Raw genomic sequence first — 16442 nt, forward strand, 5'->3', positions numbered from 1 at the left:
TATGTATGTGTGTGTGTGTGTGTTGGGAGAGAGAGGGAGAGACTGTGTGTGTATGTGAGAGTGTGTGCGCAAGTGTGACAGATATATGCCTGTGAGAGGGTGTGCAAGTGTGACGGATAATGCCTGTGAGAGGGCGTGCATGAGTGTGTGTATGTGTGTGTGTGTCTGAGAATGTATAGTGTAGTAGTGGGAATCTCACCTGCAGTGCGGATTTAAAATTGAGGCAGACTGGGAATGCAGAAAAAAGCAAGGATAACTTAGGACATCATATGACTTCCAATATCTCTAATGATAAGAAAGTTAGCATTAAGGCACTTTACCTGAATGCTTGTAACAGAGACTTGGTTACAGGGGGGTCAGGACTGGCAATTAAACCTCCAAGGATTTTCAACTTATCGAAAAGACAGGGAGGTCGGCAGAGGGGGTGGGGTTGCCTTGTTAGTTAAGAACAAAATTAAATCTATGGCACTGAATGACATAGCGTCAGATGATGTGGAGTCTGTGTGGGTGGAATTGAGGAACCACAAAGGCAAAAAAACCATAATTGGAGTTGTGTACAGACCTCCTAACAGTGGTCAGGACCAGGGGTGCAACATGTACCGGGAAATAGAGAAGGCATGTCAGAAAGGCAAGGTCACAGTGATCATGGGAGACTTCAATATGCAGGTGGACTGGGTAAATAATGTTGCCAGTGGATCCAAAGAAAGGGAATTCATGGAATGCTTACAGGATGGCTTTTTGGAACAGCTTGTCATGGAGCCCACAAGGGAGCAGGCTATTCTGGACCTAGTGCTTTGCAATGAACCAGACTTTATAAAAGATCTTAAAGTAAGGGAACCCTTAGGAAGCAGCGATCATAATATGGTAGAGTTCAGTCTGCAGTTTGAAAGAGAGAAGGCAAAATCGGATGTAATGGTGTTTCAGTTAAATAAAGGTAATTATGAGGGCATGAGAGAGGAACCTACAAAAATAGACTGGAAGCAGAGGTTTGCGGGGAAGACAGTAGAGCAAAAATGGCAGGAGTTTGTGGGTATAATTGAGGACACTGTACAGTGGTTCATCCCCAAGAAAAGAAAGATTATCCGGGGAGGGATTAGACAGCCATGGCTGACAAAGGAAGTCAGGAAATGTATTAAAGAAAAAGAGAGATCCTATAAAGTGGCCAAGAGCAGTGGGAAATCAGAAGATTGGGAAGGCTAGAAATACAAACAGAGGATAACAAAGAGAGTAATAAGAAAGGAGAGGATCAAATATGAAGGTAGGCTAGCCAGTAATATTAGAAATGATAGTAAAAGTTTCTTTCAATACATAAGAAACAAACGACAGGCAAAAGTAGACATTGGGCCACTTCAAACTGATGCTGGAAACCTAGTGATGGGAGATAAGGAAATAGCAGGAGAACTTAACAAGTACTTTGCGATACCCCAACAATTAAAGGGAGTCAGGGGGCTGAGTTGAGTATGGTTGCCATTACAAAAGAGATAGGGCTAGAAAAGCTAAAAAGTCTTAAAATTGATAAATCTCCTGGCCCCGATGGGATACACCCTAGAGTTCTGAGAGAGGTGGCTGAGGAAATAGCGGAGGCATTGGTTGAGATCTTTCAAGAGTCACTGGAGTCAGGGAAAGCCCCGGATGATTGGAAGATCACTGTTGTAACCGCCTTGTTCAAGAAAGGATTAAGACAAAAGATGGAAAATTATAGGCCAACTAGCCTAACCTCGGTTGTTGGTAAAATTCTAGAATCCATCATTAAGGATGAGGTTTCTAAATTCTTAGAAGAGCAGAATCTGATTAGGACAAGTCAACATGGATTTAGTAAGGGGAGGTAAAAACAATGACTGCAGATGCTGGAAACCAGATTCTGGATTAGTGGTGCTGGAAGAGCACAGCAGTTCAGGCAGCATCCAAGTAGCTTCGAAATGCGAAGGGCTTTTGCTCGAAACATCGATTTCAAAGCTACTTGGATGCTGCCTGAACTGCTGTGCTCTTCCAGCACCACTAATCCAGAATTTAGTAAGGGGAGGTCATGCCTGACAAACCTGTTGGAATTCTTTGAAGAGGTGACAAGTAGGTTAGACCAAGGAAACCCAGTGGATGTGGTCTATCTAGACTTCCAAAAGGCCTTTGATAAGGTGCCACACGGGAGGCTGCTGAGCAAGGTGAGGGCCCATGGTGTTCAAGGTGATCTACTGGGATGGATTGAGGATTGGCTGTCTGACAGAAGGCAGAGAGTTGGGATAAAAGATTATTTTTCAGAATGGCAGCTGGTGATGAGCGGTGTCCCGCAGGGTTCAGTGTTGGGGCCACAGCTGTTCGCATTATATATTAATGATCTGGATGAAGGGACTGAGGGCATTCTAGCAAAGTTTGCAGATGATACGAAGTTAGGTGGACAGGCAGATAGTACTGAGGAAGTGGGGAGGCTACAGAAGGATCTAGACAGTTTGGGAGAGTGGTCCAGGAAATGGCTGATGGAATTCAACGTGAACAAATGTGAGGTCTTGCACTTTGGCAAAAAGAATAAAAGCATAGACTACTTTCTAAATGGTGAGAAAATTCGTAAAGCCAAAGTACAAAGGGATCTCGGAATGCTAGTCGAGGATTCTCTAAAGGTCAACATGCAGGTTGAGTCCGTGATTAAGAAAGCGAATGCAATGTTGTCACTTATCTCAAGAGGGTTGGAATATAAAAGCACCGTTGTGCTACTGAGACTTTATAAAGCTCTGGTTAGGCCCCATTTGGAGTACTGTGTCCAGTTTCGGTCCCCACACCTCAGGAAGGACATACTGGCACTGGAACGTGTCCAGCGGAGATTCACACGGATGATCCCTGAAATGGCAGGTCTAACATATGAAGAACGGCTGAGGATCCTGGGATTGTATTCATTGGAGTTTAGAAGATTAAGTGGAGACTTAATAGAGATGTACAAGATAATACATGGCTTGGAAAGGGTGGACGCTAGGAAATTGTTTCCGTTAGGTGAGGAGACTAGGACCCGTGGACACAGCCTTAAAATTAGAGGGGGTCAATTCAGAACAGAAATGCAGAGACATTTCTTCAGCCAGAGAGTGGTGGGCCTGTGGAATTCATTGCCACGGAGTGCAGTGGAGTCCGGGACACTAAATGTCTTCAAGGCAAAGATTGATAGATTATTGTTGTCTCTAGGAATTAAGGGCTACGGGGAGAATGCGGGTAAATGGAGTTGAAATGCTCATCAGCCATGATTGAATGGCGGAGTGGACTCGATGGGCCGAATGGCCTTACTTCCACTCTTATGTTCTTATGGTCTTATGGTCTTAACCCAAGATCCCGGTTGAGGCCATCCTCATGGGTATCGAAGTTGGCTATCAGCCTCTGCTCGGCAACTCTGCATTGTTGCGTATTCCAAAGTCCACCTTGGAGGACGGTCACCCAAAGGTCTGAGGCCAAATGTCCCTGACTGCTGAAGTGTTCCCAACTGGAAGAGAACATTCCTGTCTGGCGATTGTTGCATGGTGTCCATTCATCCATTGTTGTAGCGCCTACTTGGTTTCGCCAATATACCTTGCCTTGGGGGTATCATCGCCTGCACTGTATGATATAGACAACGTTGGCTAAGTCACACGAGTATTTGCTGTGTACATGGTGGGTGATTTCCCACGTGAAATGGTAGTATCCATGTCAACACTGACACATCGTGCAGTGGTTGCCATGACAAAGTTGAATGGGGTTGTGGTAAATGTTGACCTGAAGACTGGGCAGGTTGCTGCAAACAATGGTCTGTTTAAGTTTTGTGATTGTTTAAAGGTGAGAAGTGGAGTCATAGGGAAGATTTTGGTGAGATGCTCATCCTTAATGATAATGTGTTGAGAATGCGAAGAACATGGTGTAGTTTCTCCACTCCCAGGATGTACTGGACAATGAAGGGTACCCTAACAGTCGTATCCTGTATCTGTCTCCTGAGGAGGTGATGACGGTTTCTTGCTGTGGCACATAAGAACTGGGATCAATGAGTTGGGCATCATATCCTTTACTTATGAGGGCATCCTTCAACACCATCAGGTGTCCATCGTGTTCCTCCTCATCCAAAGAGATCCTGAGTATGCATAGGGCTTGTCCGTAGTAGATGGCTGTTTTAATATGCTTAGGGCGAAAGCTGGAGAAGTGCATCATCTTAAGGGTGTCCATGGGCTTGCGGTATAGTGAGGTACTGAGGTGCTCATCCTTGATGGAGATGTCCAAGAATGAGACTGATTATAAAGAATAGTCCATTGTAAGTCTGATGGTGGGATGAAACGTTGATATCACTGTGTAATTGTTTCAGTGATTCTTTGCTATGGGTCCAGAGGAAGAAAGTATCGTCAATGTATCTAGTGTATAGTGTTGGTCAGAGGTCCTGTCCAGCAGAGAAGTCTTGTTTGAACTTGTGCATGAATATGTCGGCTTATTGCCATGCAAATTTGGTCCCCATGACTGTTCAATGTGTCTGGATGAAGAACTGGTTGAGGAAGGTGAAGGCGTTGTGGTGGAGGATGAAGCAGATGAGTTATAGGATGGTGCCTGGAGAATGGCAGTTGTTGGCATTGAGTGCTAAAGCTGTTGCAGTGATGCCATCTTCATGGGGGAGTGCTGGTGTAGAGTGCCAAAACATCCATTGTGATGAGGAAAGTTCCTGTTTCGAGTAGTCCGTAGATGTTGAGCTTCTGCAAGAAATCTGTAGTGTCACGACAGAAGCGGGGCTCCACTATACTATGCCCCTGACATAGCCAGCGAGATTCTCACACAGATTCCCTTGATAAGGTGGGATATCCAGGTGTATTGGCATTGTGTGCTTTTGGAAGGCAGTAGAGGTCCCCTACAGGAGAATACGTGAGATGAGAGCACATAGGGAATGCTGAAGGACTGAATCAAAAATCTTGATCAATCTGTTCAGTTCATGGGTGTGTTCTTTGGTTGGATTGGCCTGTAGTTGTCAGTACACTTTCTTGCAGTAGTCCCTTCTACTCTGAAAGATGATAGCTCCTCCTCATCTGCGGGTTTGATGATGATGTTCCCTCACAGTGGTCAAGGGCATTTGGCTTCAGATCTTCAGGTGACTGTCCTCCAAAGTAGACTTTGGGATACACAGCAATGCAGAATTATGAGCAGAGGCTGATAGCCTGGTTCAGTACCCATGAGGACGGCCTCAGTCGGGTTCATGTCACAGTACAGGTGACCCCACTACACTATATACTCTTACACACACACATTCACACATGAGCACAAATACACACATACCCATTTACACAATCACACCCACACATACGCTCTCTCATACACACACTCTTTCACTCACACTTACGTGCACACCCTCTCATAGGCATATACTCTATCACACTTGCATACACACTCTATCAAGCATGCACGCACACACACACACTCTCACATGCACACACATACACTCACACACTCTCTCCCTGTATCCCACACACAATCTTTCACACATACACACACACACACGCATCTATGGATTGAATTTTAATTTGCAGATTTCTATTTGCAGATTCGTTCCATTTTGTTCAAAAAGCATGAAATGTGCAGGCAGTCAGTCCATGTGACATTTGTGAATTCCTACTTTGGAAATAGAATCAGTCTGATTCAATGTTGGGATATAGACAGACTCTAACCTCACACCTGTAGTGCATCGTCTGAGCTGAGATGTAATCTTTTTTATACTGAAAAAAACCTTAAGTTGTCTCAGGACTGTGACTTGAAAGGCTTTCTAGGATTTACATAGTAATCAATTGAAACCTATAACGCCAAGTGATTAAATACTTAACAACAATCTATGTTTGTTCAACATATTGCATCAGTTGTTTGACATTTTGATCTTTTATTATAAATTCTGTGTCCTATGATCCTGCCTCACTAACCACCTAATGAAGGAGCAGTGCTCTGAAAGCTTGTATCTCCAAATAAACCTGGTGAAGAGTGAATTTTAACTTCATTCTAGCCAACAGTTGTATCAGCCCCATGCATAAATACTTAATTAGAAAATGATTGTACACAAAATAAAATACAAAATTATTCAGTTGGTAAATGTTTGTCACAAAAAAATTAAGAAACATAATCCACTAAATCCTTGCAAACCATAATACTTCTCTAACTGAAAGAAGCAACTTCCATAAGTTTTGTGTTCAAATCTGGAAAATTCTTGTATGAGTAGCAAATGGTCAAGTCCAAAATGTAATATACTACCTTATCAAAGTTGGTAGCTCTCTTATCTCTTATGAAAGAAGGTATTAAAAAAAGACATGAGCAATATAAATTAATATTGCAATTCATAGAATCCCTACAGTGCGGAGGCAGGTCATTCAGCCCATACTGACCCTCTGAAGAGCATCCCATTCAAATCCAACACTGTAATTCTGCATTCCACATGGCCAATTCACCTACACATCTTTGAACTGTGGGAGGTAACTGGAGCACCGGAAGGAAACCAACACAGATACAGGGAGAACGTGCAAACTCCATGCAGATAGTCACCCAAGGGAGGAATTGAACCAAAATGCTTGGGGCTGTGATGCAACAATAATAACCACTGAAACACCATGCTCTCCTGCACAATTCAGTACTACAGACGTCCTATGTTGTCACTGCTGTCTTGAAGATAAAAACCTGTCATCCTGGACTCAAGTGGATATTGAACATCCCATTACACTGCTCTTTCAAAAATTATCCAACAATTGACAACATGTGAAATGTTGGAAAAATTGCTACCCCATTTCCCAAACATAGTAGTCATCAAATTTCAAAGGAACTCATTTGACATCAAGAACTTTGAGTGGTTTTTGAGGAATGCTAAATCAAATATTTTTCTGCATTACTAGGAAGTTGACTAAAACAAGAATACAGGTAGAAAATGGATAAGAAAAGGCAAACCAGATACACAAACAGTAATTTGGTGATATGAAGCTTGGGCTGTCAAAGCCTAAAGATTACAGAAGGAAGCAAAGCCTGCAGGAAGTAAATGATATCACAATTTTAAAATCACGATACATCTTGAATTCAGGAGTCATAATGCAGGAAAAAGAGAAGACTAATAAAATGCATATTGAACAAAGAATGCCAGTGCATAAATATTTCATGTAATATAGTAAAAGGTATGATTTAAGAACTGTTAGGAACAATATTCATGTCATTATGATATGACACCCACTCAATATCACTTAAAAAATCTGAGATTCAGCCACTGTCAATTACCAGACATCAATATTTATAAATGCAGATCTGGAAAAGGGCTAATAAAGCTCCAGCTTTCTGATTTATGTTAGCAGCAGAGCCTCACAACATTATATCTATTAAGCTGTTAATTTTTGAGAACTATTTAAGTTAAAATGGGAATTCTTAACAACATAATAATTATAAAGTCATAGAGATGTACAGTACAAAAATAGACCTTTTGATTCAACTTGGCTATGCTGACCAGATATCCTAAATAAATCTAGTCCCATTTTCCAGCATTTGGCCCATTTACTTCTAAACCCTTCCTATTCATGTACCCATCCAAATGCCTTTTAAATGTTATAATTGTACCAGCCTCCACAACTTCCTCTGGCAGCTTATTCCATATATGCAATGACCTCTGAGTGAAAAAGTTGCCCCTTAGATCTCTTTTAAATCTTTCCCCTTTCACCTCAACCCTGTGCCCTCTAGTTCTGGACTCCTCCAATCCAGGGTAAAGACCTTATCTATTTACCCTATCCATGCCCTTCAAGATTTTATAAACCTCTCTAAGTTCACTCCTCAGCCTCTGATGCTCCAGTGAAAATAGCCCCAGCCTATTCAAAATTTCCATGTAGCTCAAACCCTTCAACACCGGTAAAATCCTTGTAAATCTTTTCTGAACCATTTCAAGTTTCATAACATCCTTCCTATAGCAGGGAGACCAGAATTGCATGTAGTATTCCAAAAGTGGTCTTTGACATTCCCAGTTAGGCTTGTATACTAAAAATGTCATGATAATGGGTCAGAACATTGATGTTTAATGGATATTGTTAATCTTTAACACTAAAATATGCTTTTAAAATATGGGTCTAGATTAGAGTGGTGCTGGAAAAGCACAGCAGGTCAGGCAGCATCTGAGGATCAGGAAAATCGATGTTTCAGGCAAAAGCCCTTCATCAGGCTCTATTCCTGATGAAGGGCTTTTGCCCGAAATGTCGATTTTCCTGCTCCTCAGATGCTGCCTGACCTGCTGTGCTTTTCCAGCACCACTCTAATCTTGACTCTGGTTTCCAGCATCTGCAGTCCTTGTTTTTACCTATGCTTTTAAAATATGTCAGGTGCAGCCAAAAGATGACTTCAGATGTAAATACAGTTACTGTTTGGCTAACGGAGAGACGATGGTGTCATGGTATTATCACTGGACTTGTAATCCAGAGACCATGGTCATAGAGTCATAGAGATGTACAGCATGGAAACAGACCCTTCAGTCCAACCCATCCATGCCAACCAGATATCTCAACTCAATCTAGTCCCACCTGCCAGCACCCGGCCCATATCCCTCCAAACCCTTCCTATTCATATACCAATCCAAATGCCTTTTAAATGTTGCAATTGTACCAGCCTCCACCACTTCCTCTGGCAGCTCATTCTATACACGTACCACCCTCTGCATGAAAAAGTTGCCACTTAGGTCCATTTTATATCTTTCCCCTCTCACCCTAAACCTGTGCCCTCTAGTTCTGGACTCCCCAACCCCAGGGAAAAGATTTTGTCTATTTATCCTATCCATGCCCCTCATAATTTTGTAAACCTCTATAAGGTCACCCCTCAGCCTCTGATGCTCCAGGGAAAACAGCCCCAGCCTGTTCCACGTCTCCCCATAGCTCAAATCCTCCAACCCTGGCAACATCCTTGTAAATCATTTCTAAACCCTTTCAAGTTTGACAACATCTTTCCAATAGGAAGGAGACCAGAATTGCATGCAATATTCCAACAGTGACCTAACCAATGTCCTGTAGATAACGTTCTGGGGATCCAAGTAGATAATATTCTGTGGACCCAAGTTTGAGTCATAACAAGGATTATTGAATTAAATAAAAACAAGCTGGAATTAAAAGTCTAATGATGACCATGAAACAACAATTGTTAGAAAAGCACATCTCGTTTATTACTGTCCTTTAGGGAAGGCAACTGCTATGTCTGATCTACATGTGACTCCAGGAGGTTGACTCTTCACTGCCCTCTGAAATGGCCCAGCAAGCTATTCAGTTGTAACAATAGTTATAAAGTCTCAAAAAAGAATAAAACCAGATGGATCGCCTGACTTCAAACTAGGCACAACAGGAAAAACAGCACTCTTGATCTGGCAAAGTGCTCCTTACTAATATTTGGGGGCTAGTGCCAAAACTGTGAGAGTTGACTCACAGATTAGTCAAGCAACAGCCTGACATAATCATCCTCATGGAATCATACCTTACACACAACCTCACAGACAGCGCCATCAACATCCCTAGAAATGCTTTTTCCCACTAGTAGGTTAGACCCAGCAGAGGTAGAAGCACAGTGGTACACAGTCAGAGGGAGTTGCTCTGGAATTTCTCAACATTAACCCTGGGCTCACGAAATCCAGTGGCATCAGATCAAGCATGCATTAGAAATTTGCTGATTGCTATGTACTGCTCACCATCGGCCAAAGAAAGAATGCTTCTCCGTTTTTAATACAACTTGAAGAAAGTGCTGGATATTATAAGAAGATAGAATGTACTCTGGTTGGGGTATTTCAATGCCCACAGAGTACTACTACTCAGAGAATCTACTCAACCTCTCCTCATAAAACAGTCCATCCACACGTTCTAACAGTTTAGTGAACCTTTGCTGCAGTGCCGACAATGCCAGTATATCTTTCCTGAGATAAAGACCCTGGTATTCTATTTTGTGGTCTGACTAGTGGCTTGAATAACTTTAGCAAAGCCTCCATATTTTTATTGTTCATATCCTTTGACATAAAAGTCAACATACCATTTGCCTTACCTGGTACCCATTGAAATTGCATACTCCCTGTTTGTGATTCACGAATAAGGACTCCCAAATCTATCTATTCAGTAGCTTTCTGTGGTCTTTCTCTGATTAAATAATATTCAGCTCTATCTACAAGTTACAATGTAGAAATTTACCAAGGCTCCATAGACAGTGCCTTCCATGATACTTACACCTCGGAAGACGAGGGTAACAGACGAATGGGAATATCACCACCTACAAGTTCCCCTCCAAGCTACTCACCATCCTGACATGGAAAAATATAATCGTTGCTTCTCTGTTGCTGGGTCAAAATCCTGGAATTGCCTTCTTAATATTATTGTGGGTTTACTGAAGAACATGGACTACAATGGTTTAAGAAGGCAGCTCACCACCATTTTCTCAATTATGGACAGGCAATGAATGTTGGCACAGAGAGCACTGCCTATATCACATGACTAATTTTTTTTAAAAAAAAGAGTCCCTTATGGGACCCATGGAATGCCACATCTGCAGAATGACAAAATTGAAACAGAGAAATTTAACAAGAAGAAGTAAAGAGTGGGCTATTGTCTCCCCTTCTTAGCAGAAAGCTATATCTTATAGATCTTTTCTATTATGACTTTCGAAGAATATATAAAGAAAGGTGTTCAAAACTGTGCAACACTAATCTGCATGTTAGTGGTTGGATTTCTTAGTGAGTGGTTTTACAGTCCAATAAAGGCTACAGCTTTGAGAAAAGCCATTTAAACATGTCTGTGCTGCAAGCAAAAAAAAAACAAGATTTTCTCTCACTCTGAATGCTGCCAGTCAGCCACTTTCGACAGAGTTTCAATCAACTAGAATGTCAATGTTGCTGGTAACCTTCACTGCAATGGCTACAACATCCAATTATTAATTCTTATCAAACATTTCAGAGATGGATTTGCATTTTTTAAAAACTCATTTGCTTTTCAGACTTACCTCTCGTTTCTAAACTGTTGTCTGTATGTTGCATTACTATTTCTATTCAAGTTTAGTCATTACAAGCTCACTCTTTTTATTAGCTGAAGAAAGCCTGGTCAAATTGGCTCCTCTTAAAGCATAAGCTCATTCGGGTCTGGGAGAAAGATATCTACAAGGGAGATGATCCATTTAAAATTAACCTTGTCTCCATCAACTGAGGGGATCGGTGAATAACCAAGGGCAACCAGTTTACCCTTCCTCATCTAGGAGTTTAACAGTTCAAGGTATCCATCTGGAGCTATAACACATTAGGGAACATCACTTGAGTTTGGTCATAACAATAGTCATTAACTATTTACTTCTTCAATGAGAAAAGAAGCTCATAAAATTTAGCAACAGGCAATAAAAATGTATCAAAAAGTACAAGCAATGAAATATTATTTATAATATAATTTTATTGATACAAAAATCAACAAAGCAAAATGTAGTTTTAAATTTATTGCCAAAATAGTTGCTTGTTATATATCTTGAGCATCTGCTTGAAATGAATGGTATACAAATATGTAAATTGCAGAGAGTGCAAATAGCAACGATGAACAAGAGAATCATGCAAATAATATGCAGTGAAATATATGTTATATGTATGTATGTTATATGAATGATTGCTTTATGTAAGTGGAATTTTTTTCAGCATCTAAAACTTTTTGACCTGTGACATCATTTGATAATTGACCATCTTAATAATGTAAGATAAATAAGCAAAAGAACAATTAAGTTTAAAATTCTACCTCATCAGAGATAGACATGTCTTGAAATATTTTATGACCTTTAAACACGAGCTGTGTTGCTCAAGAGGCTTTTGCCTAATTTGTCACCTTAAAATCTTTTTGAAGAACTAGACAACAAACTGTTCTTTATTATTTTGGCCTCTGACTGTGATTTTAAATCTAGCATTTGAAGTATATTGATATTGAGCCCATAAAGGCAATCGTACAGTTAGCAACATATTTAATTTGACTGTACAGTATGTGACTAAAAACATTTGATTTGGATTTATCATCATGCTCAGTTAAAAATAAATGGTCATAGGGCAATTAACCTTTTGCACCCAAAAGCATGCATTGTTAACATGACTAAAAGCTAAATGAAGGAATAATCTAGCTTTCTAACTAGTGGCCTACTTTCAAAGCCAGAGAATGATCCTGCATTTTGTTACAATATAGTCACAGCAAGCCAAACTAAATCAGCTTTCACTGGATTCGCAACATATTGAAATTAAAATATTCAATGATGGTCAAAATTTCCCAGTTGTTCCTATCCAGACTTTATGAAGAACAAATACCAGACACTTAATTTATAATTTAAACAGAAATGGACAATTTATAATCAAGGCTGAAACTTTAGCAAAGAAAAGCTAACCAATAAGTAATTTAATTTATGTCTATTTATTTAAATCCAATCTCCTTTGATTGTAGCCACCACACACTTACATACACAGACAGATATGGTTAAGAAATAAATTAGTAAGAAAATAATAGAATTGTAATTCAATAACTATTTAAATAATATGTACCAGGTTTTGAACTCATGGGCAGTTCTCTGCTCTCCATTTTTTTTTCTCCCCTTCTCTCTCCCTCCTCCAATAACCAGCATAATTCTAGCACCTCATCAAGTCCATTTTCTCTGGAGAACCATGTTATGGAATATGCAGCAAATGCACAAGACCTTTGTTGGAATATGTAGCAGGGCATAACCTGACTGTACAGGCACTGGAACCATGTCTTCAGCACCCTGATAGCTTGTTCAATGATTGTTCTTGTATGCAGATAACTTTGTTTTATTATGTCTGCGGCTCTGACAGTGGTGAATAGCTGCCTCTTTATGGGATGTTAGTTGTTCCATATAATTAATCTATAGACATGTAAGACCCTGAGAGATCATGACAAGGTGGATACAGAAAAAATGTTTCCTCTTGCGGAAGAATCTAGAACAAGTGGTCACTGTTTAAAAATAAGGAGTCTTCCATTTAGGACAGAAATGAGAACAACTATTATGTCTCAGAGAGTCCTTAATTTTTAGAATTCTTTTCCTCAGAAGGTGGTGGAAACAGGATCTTTGAATATATTTAAGATACATGCATCTAAATTCTTGATAAGTAAAGAGTTAACAGGTTATGAGAGTTAGGCAGAAATGTGAAGTAATCAAATCAAGCATGAGCTTATTGAATGGTGGAACAAGCTTGAGGGGCCTAATGACCTACTTTCATATCTTCACATGTATATACAAGGGTTTGCGGTGACATTAAGTGCCAGTGGGGATATTTGTAGACACTGCAGCGGATGAAGAAATTGACAGCTACTAGGATAGAAAACAAATGCATACATTAAATTTTTGTTGTGTTTGTTGGCCAGCTGTAAGTGAACTTTCAATTCTGATTAAAAATAACACACAGACGAACGTTAATGTATAGGTTCCCTTGCTTGAATAGACACAAACATTATATACAATTCAGCCCACAAGATGGGGCAATTGTCTAGCAGATTGAAATGTCCTGGAGGTTGTGGTCATCTTGAGCGACAGCATTTGGGGCTAACTTTGAAGAAATTGCTCACAAAATTCTCGTGAACTATATAGTGCGGATTTCAATTTTCCCAAAGTTAATTTCATTCCAGCACTAGCTTTGGGACTTTCCAGTATTTACAGTGATGTCATCAAGAAATCTAAGCAGTTAATCACAGCAGAATTTTCAGTGACAGCAAATAATGATTCGATTAACATTTTACTATTTTACAGAAAGTAAAATAAAGATTTTGAAGACACAAGCGCCATGACAATAGATCAAAATCCCGATGTCCTTATGAACAAATTAATTCCAGAATATATTTTTATAAGAGAGCTGCTATAACTGAAATGGATTAGTGGTGCTGGAAGAGCACAGCAGTTCAGGCAGCATCCAAGAAGCTTCGAAATCGACGTTTCGGGCAAAAGCGCTTCATCAGGAATAAAGGCAGTGAGCCTGAAGTGTGGAGAGATAAGCTAGAGGAGGATGGGGTGGGGAGAAAGTAGCATAGAGTACAATGGGTGAGTGGGGGAGGGGATGAAGGTGATAGGTCAAGGAGGAGAGGGTGGAGTGGATAGGTGGAAAAGAAGATGGGCAGGTAGGATAAGTCCGGACAAGTCAAGGGGACAGTTACTGAGCTGGAAGTTTAGAACTAGGGTGAGGTGGGGGAAGGGGAAATGAGGAAACTGTTGAAGTCCACATTGATGCCCTGGGGTTGAAGTGTTCCGAGGCGGAAGATGAGGCGTTCTTCCTCCAGGCGTCTGGTGGTGAGGGAGCGGCGGTGAAGGAGGCCCAGGACCTCCATGTCCTCGGCAGAGTGGGAGGGGGAGTTGAAATGTTGGGCCACGGGGCGGTGTGGTTGATTGGTGCGGGTGTCCCGGAGATGTTCCCTAAAGCGCTCTGCTAGGAGGCGCCCAGTCTCCCCAATGTAGAGGAGACCGCATTGGGAGCAACGGATACAATAAATGATATTAGTGGATGTGCAAGTAAAACTTTGATGGATGTGGAAGGCTCCTTTAGGGCTTTGTATAGAGGTGAGGGAGGAGGTGTGGGAGTTCCTGCGGTGGCAGGGGAAAGTGCCAGGATTGGGTTAGCTTGCAGCAATGCGCCGGCACCTAACCTCTCTCCAGTCAGCCCTGCCTCAGCTGAGGGCCACTCTCTCTCTCAGAATTGCAAAGGACCCACTCTGTACTACATCCTCAGGAGAATTCATACTCTCAACAAACAGTATTTCAATTCCATCTCAAACATCAAAAACTGTAAGTACAACAAACTTTTATCCACCCACCTCCATAACCAGCGCTCCTCAAACATTCCAGAAGATTCCCCTGGCCTCGGAACCTATTCCACCATTAGCCATGCGGTTGGTGCAGCTGCCACCCCCACACTGATTGATAATGTCACTTCCGTCCAGATCTTGGCCACTCCCACAACCACTTCCACCCCTCACAATTCCACATGCATCACACCTGACATCACGTCTGCCCCTCACATCATTGCTGATGCCACATGCTCAGTGACTTCCGCCACCCCTACTGCCGTGGTCACCACCAATTCCGCCCCCACCAGCGCCACTCACCTGCATTCTGCTGACATGCCCCCCACAGACCCCACTGTCACTATCCCCACCCCCCAGAACCCCAAGGGGAACACTACCCCTGCTCATGACTCCACCCCCATTCCCCCCACCATCACACCCACTCCAATTACAGGTTCCGCCCCCACTCCCAGCTCTACACCCACACCAGATCCCAGCTTCCAGCCCTGCCGAGTTTTCACCATCCCCCCAGACCTCCCCCTCACTGAGGACAAACGATCAGTCCTCAGCAAAGGACTCACCTTCATCCCCCTCCGTCCATGCATCAATGAATTTAATACACGCCGTGACATCGAACAATTCTTCCGTCGCCTCCGCCTCTGAGCTTACTTTCACAATCAGGACTCCCGCCCACCTTCCGAGGACCCCTTTGCCCACCTCCAACACACTGCATCCACCTGGACACCCCGTGCTGGCCTATTACCTGCCCTCGACCTCTTCATTTCCAACTGCCGCCGGGACATTAACCGCCTCAACCTGTCTACCTCCCTCCCCACTCCAACCTCTCACCCTCACAACGCGCAGCCCTCCAATCCCTCTGCTCCAATCCCAACCTCATCATTAAGCCAGCGGATAAAGGGGACGCAGTGGTAGTCTGGCGCACTGACCTCTACACCACTGAAGCCAAATTTCAACTCGAGGACACCTCTTCCTACTGCCCCCTCGAGCATGACCCAACCCCCATCACCAAACCATCATCTCCCAGACCATACAGAACCTCATCACCTCAGGAGATCTCCCACCCACAGCTTCCAACCTCATAGTCCAGGAACCCCGCACTGCCCGGTTCTACCTCCTTCCCAAGATCCACAAGCCTGACCACCCTGGCCGACCCATTGTCTCAGCATGCTCCTGCCCTACTGAACTCATCTCTACCTACCTCGACACTGTCCTATCCCCCCTAGTCCAAGATCTCCCCACATACATTCGAGACACCACCCACGCCCTCCACCTCCTCCAAGACTTCTGTTTCCCTGGCCCCCAATGCCTCATCTTCACCATGGATATCCAATCCCTCTACACCTCCATCCGCCATGACCAGGGCCTCCAAGCCCTCCGTTTTTTCCTCTCCAGACGTCCCCAACAGTACCCTTCCACCGACACTCTCATTCGTTTGGCCGAACTGGTCCTCACCCTTAACAATTTCTCCTTTGAATCCTCCCACTTCCTCCAGACCAAAGGGGTAGCCATGGGCACACATATGGGCCCCAGCTATGCCTGTCTCTTTGTTGGCTACATAGAGCAGTTGATCTTCCGTAATTACACTGGCACCATTCCCCAACTCTTCCTCCGCTACATTGATGACTGCATTGACGCCACCTTGTGCTCCCGCGAGGAGGTTGAGCAATTCATCAACTT

Source organism: Chiloscyllium punctatum, chromosome 10 (assembly GCF_047496795.1).
Source record: "Chiloscyllium punctatum isolate Juve2018m chromosome 10, sChiPun1.3, whole genome shotgun sequence".
NCBI classification, from domain to species: domain Eukaryota; kingdom Metazoa; phylum Chordata; class Chondrichthyes; order Orectolobiformes; family Hemiscylliidae; genus Chiloscyllium; species Chiloscyllium punctatum.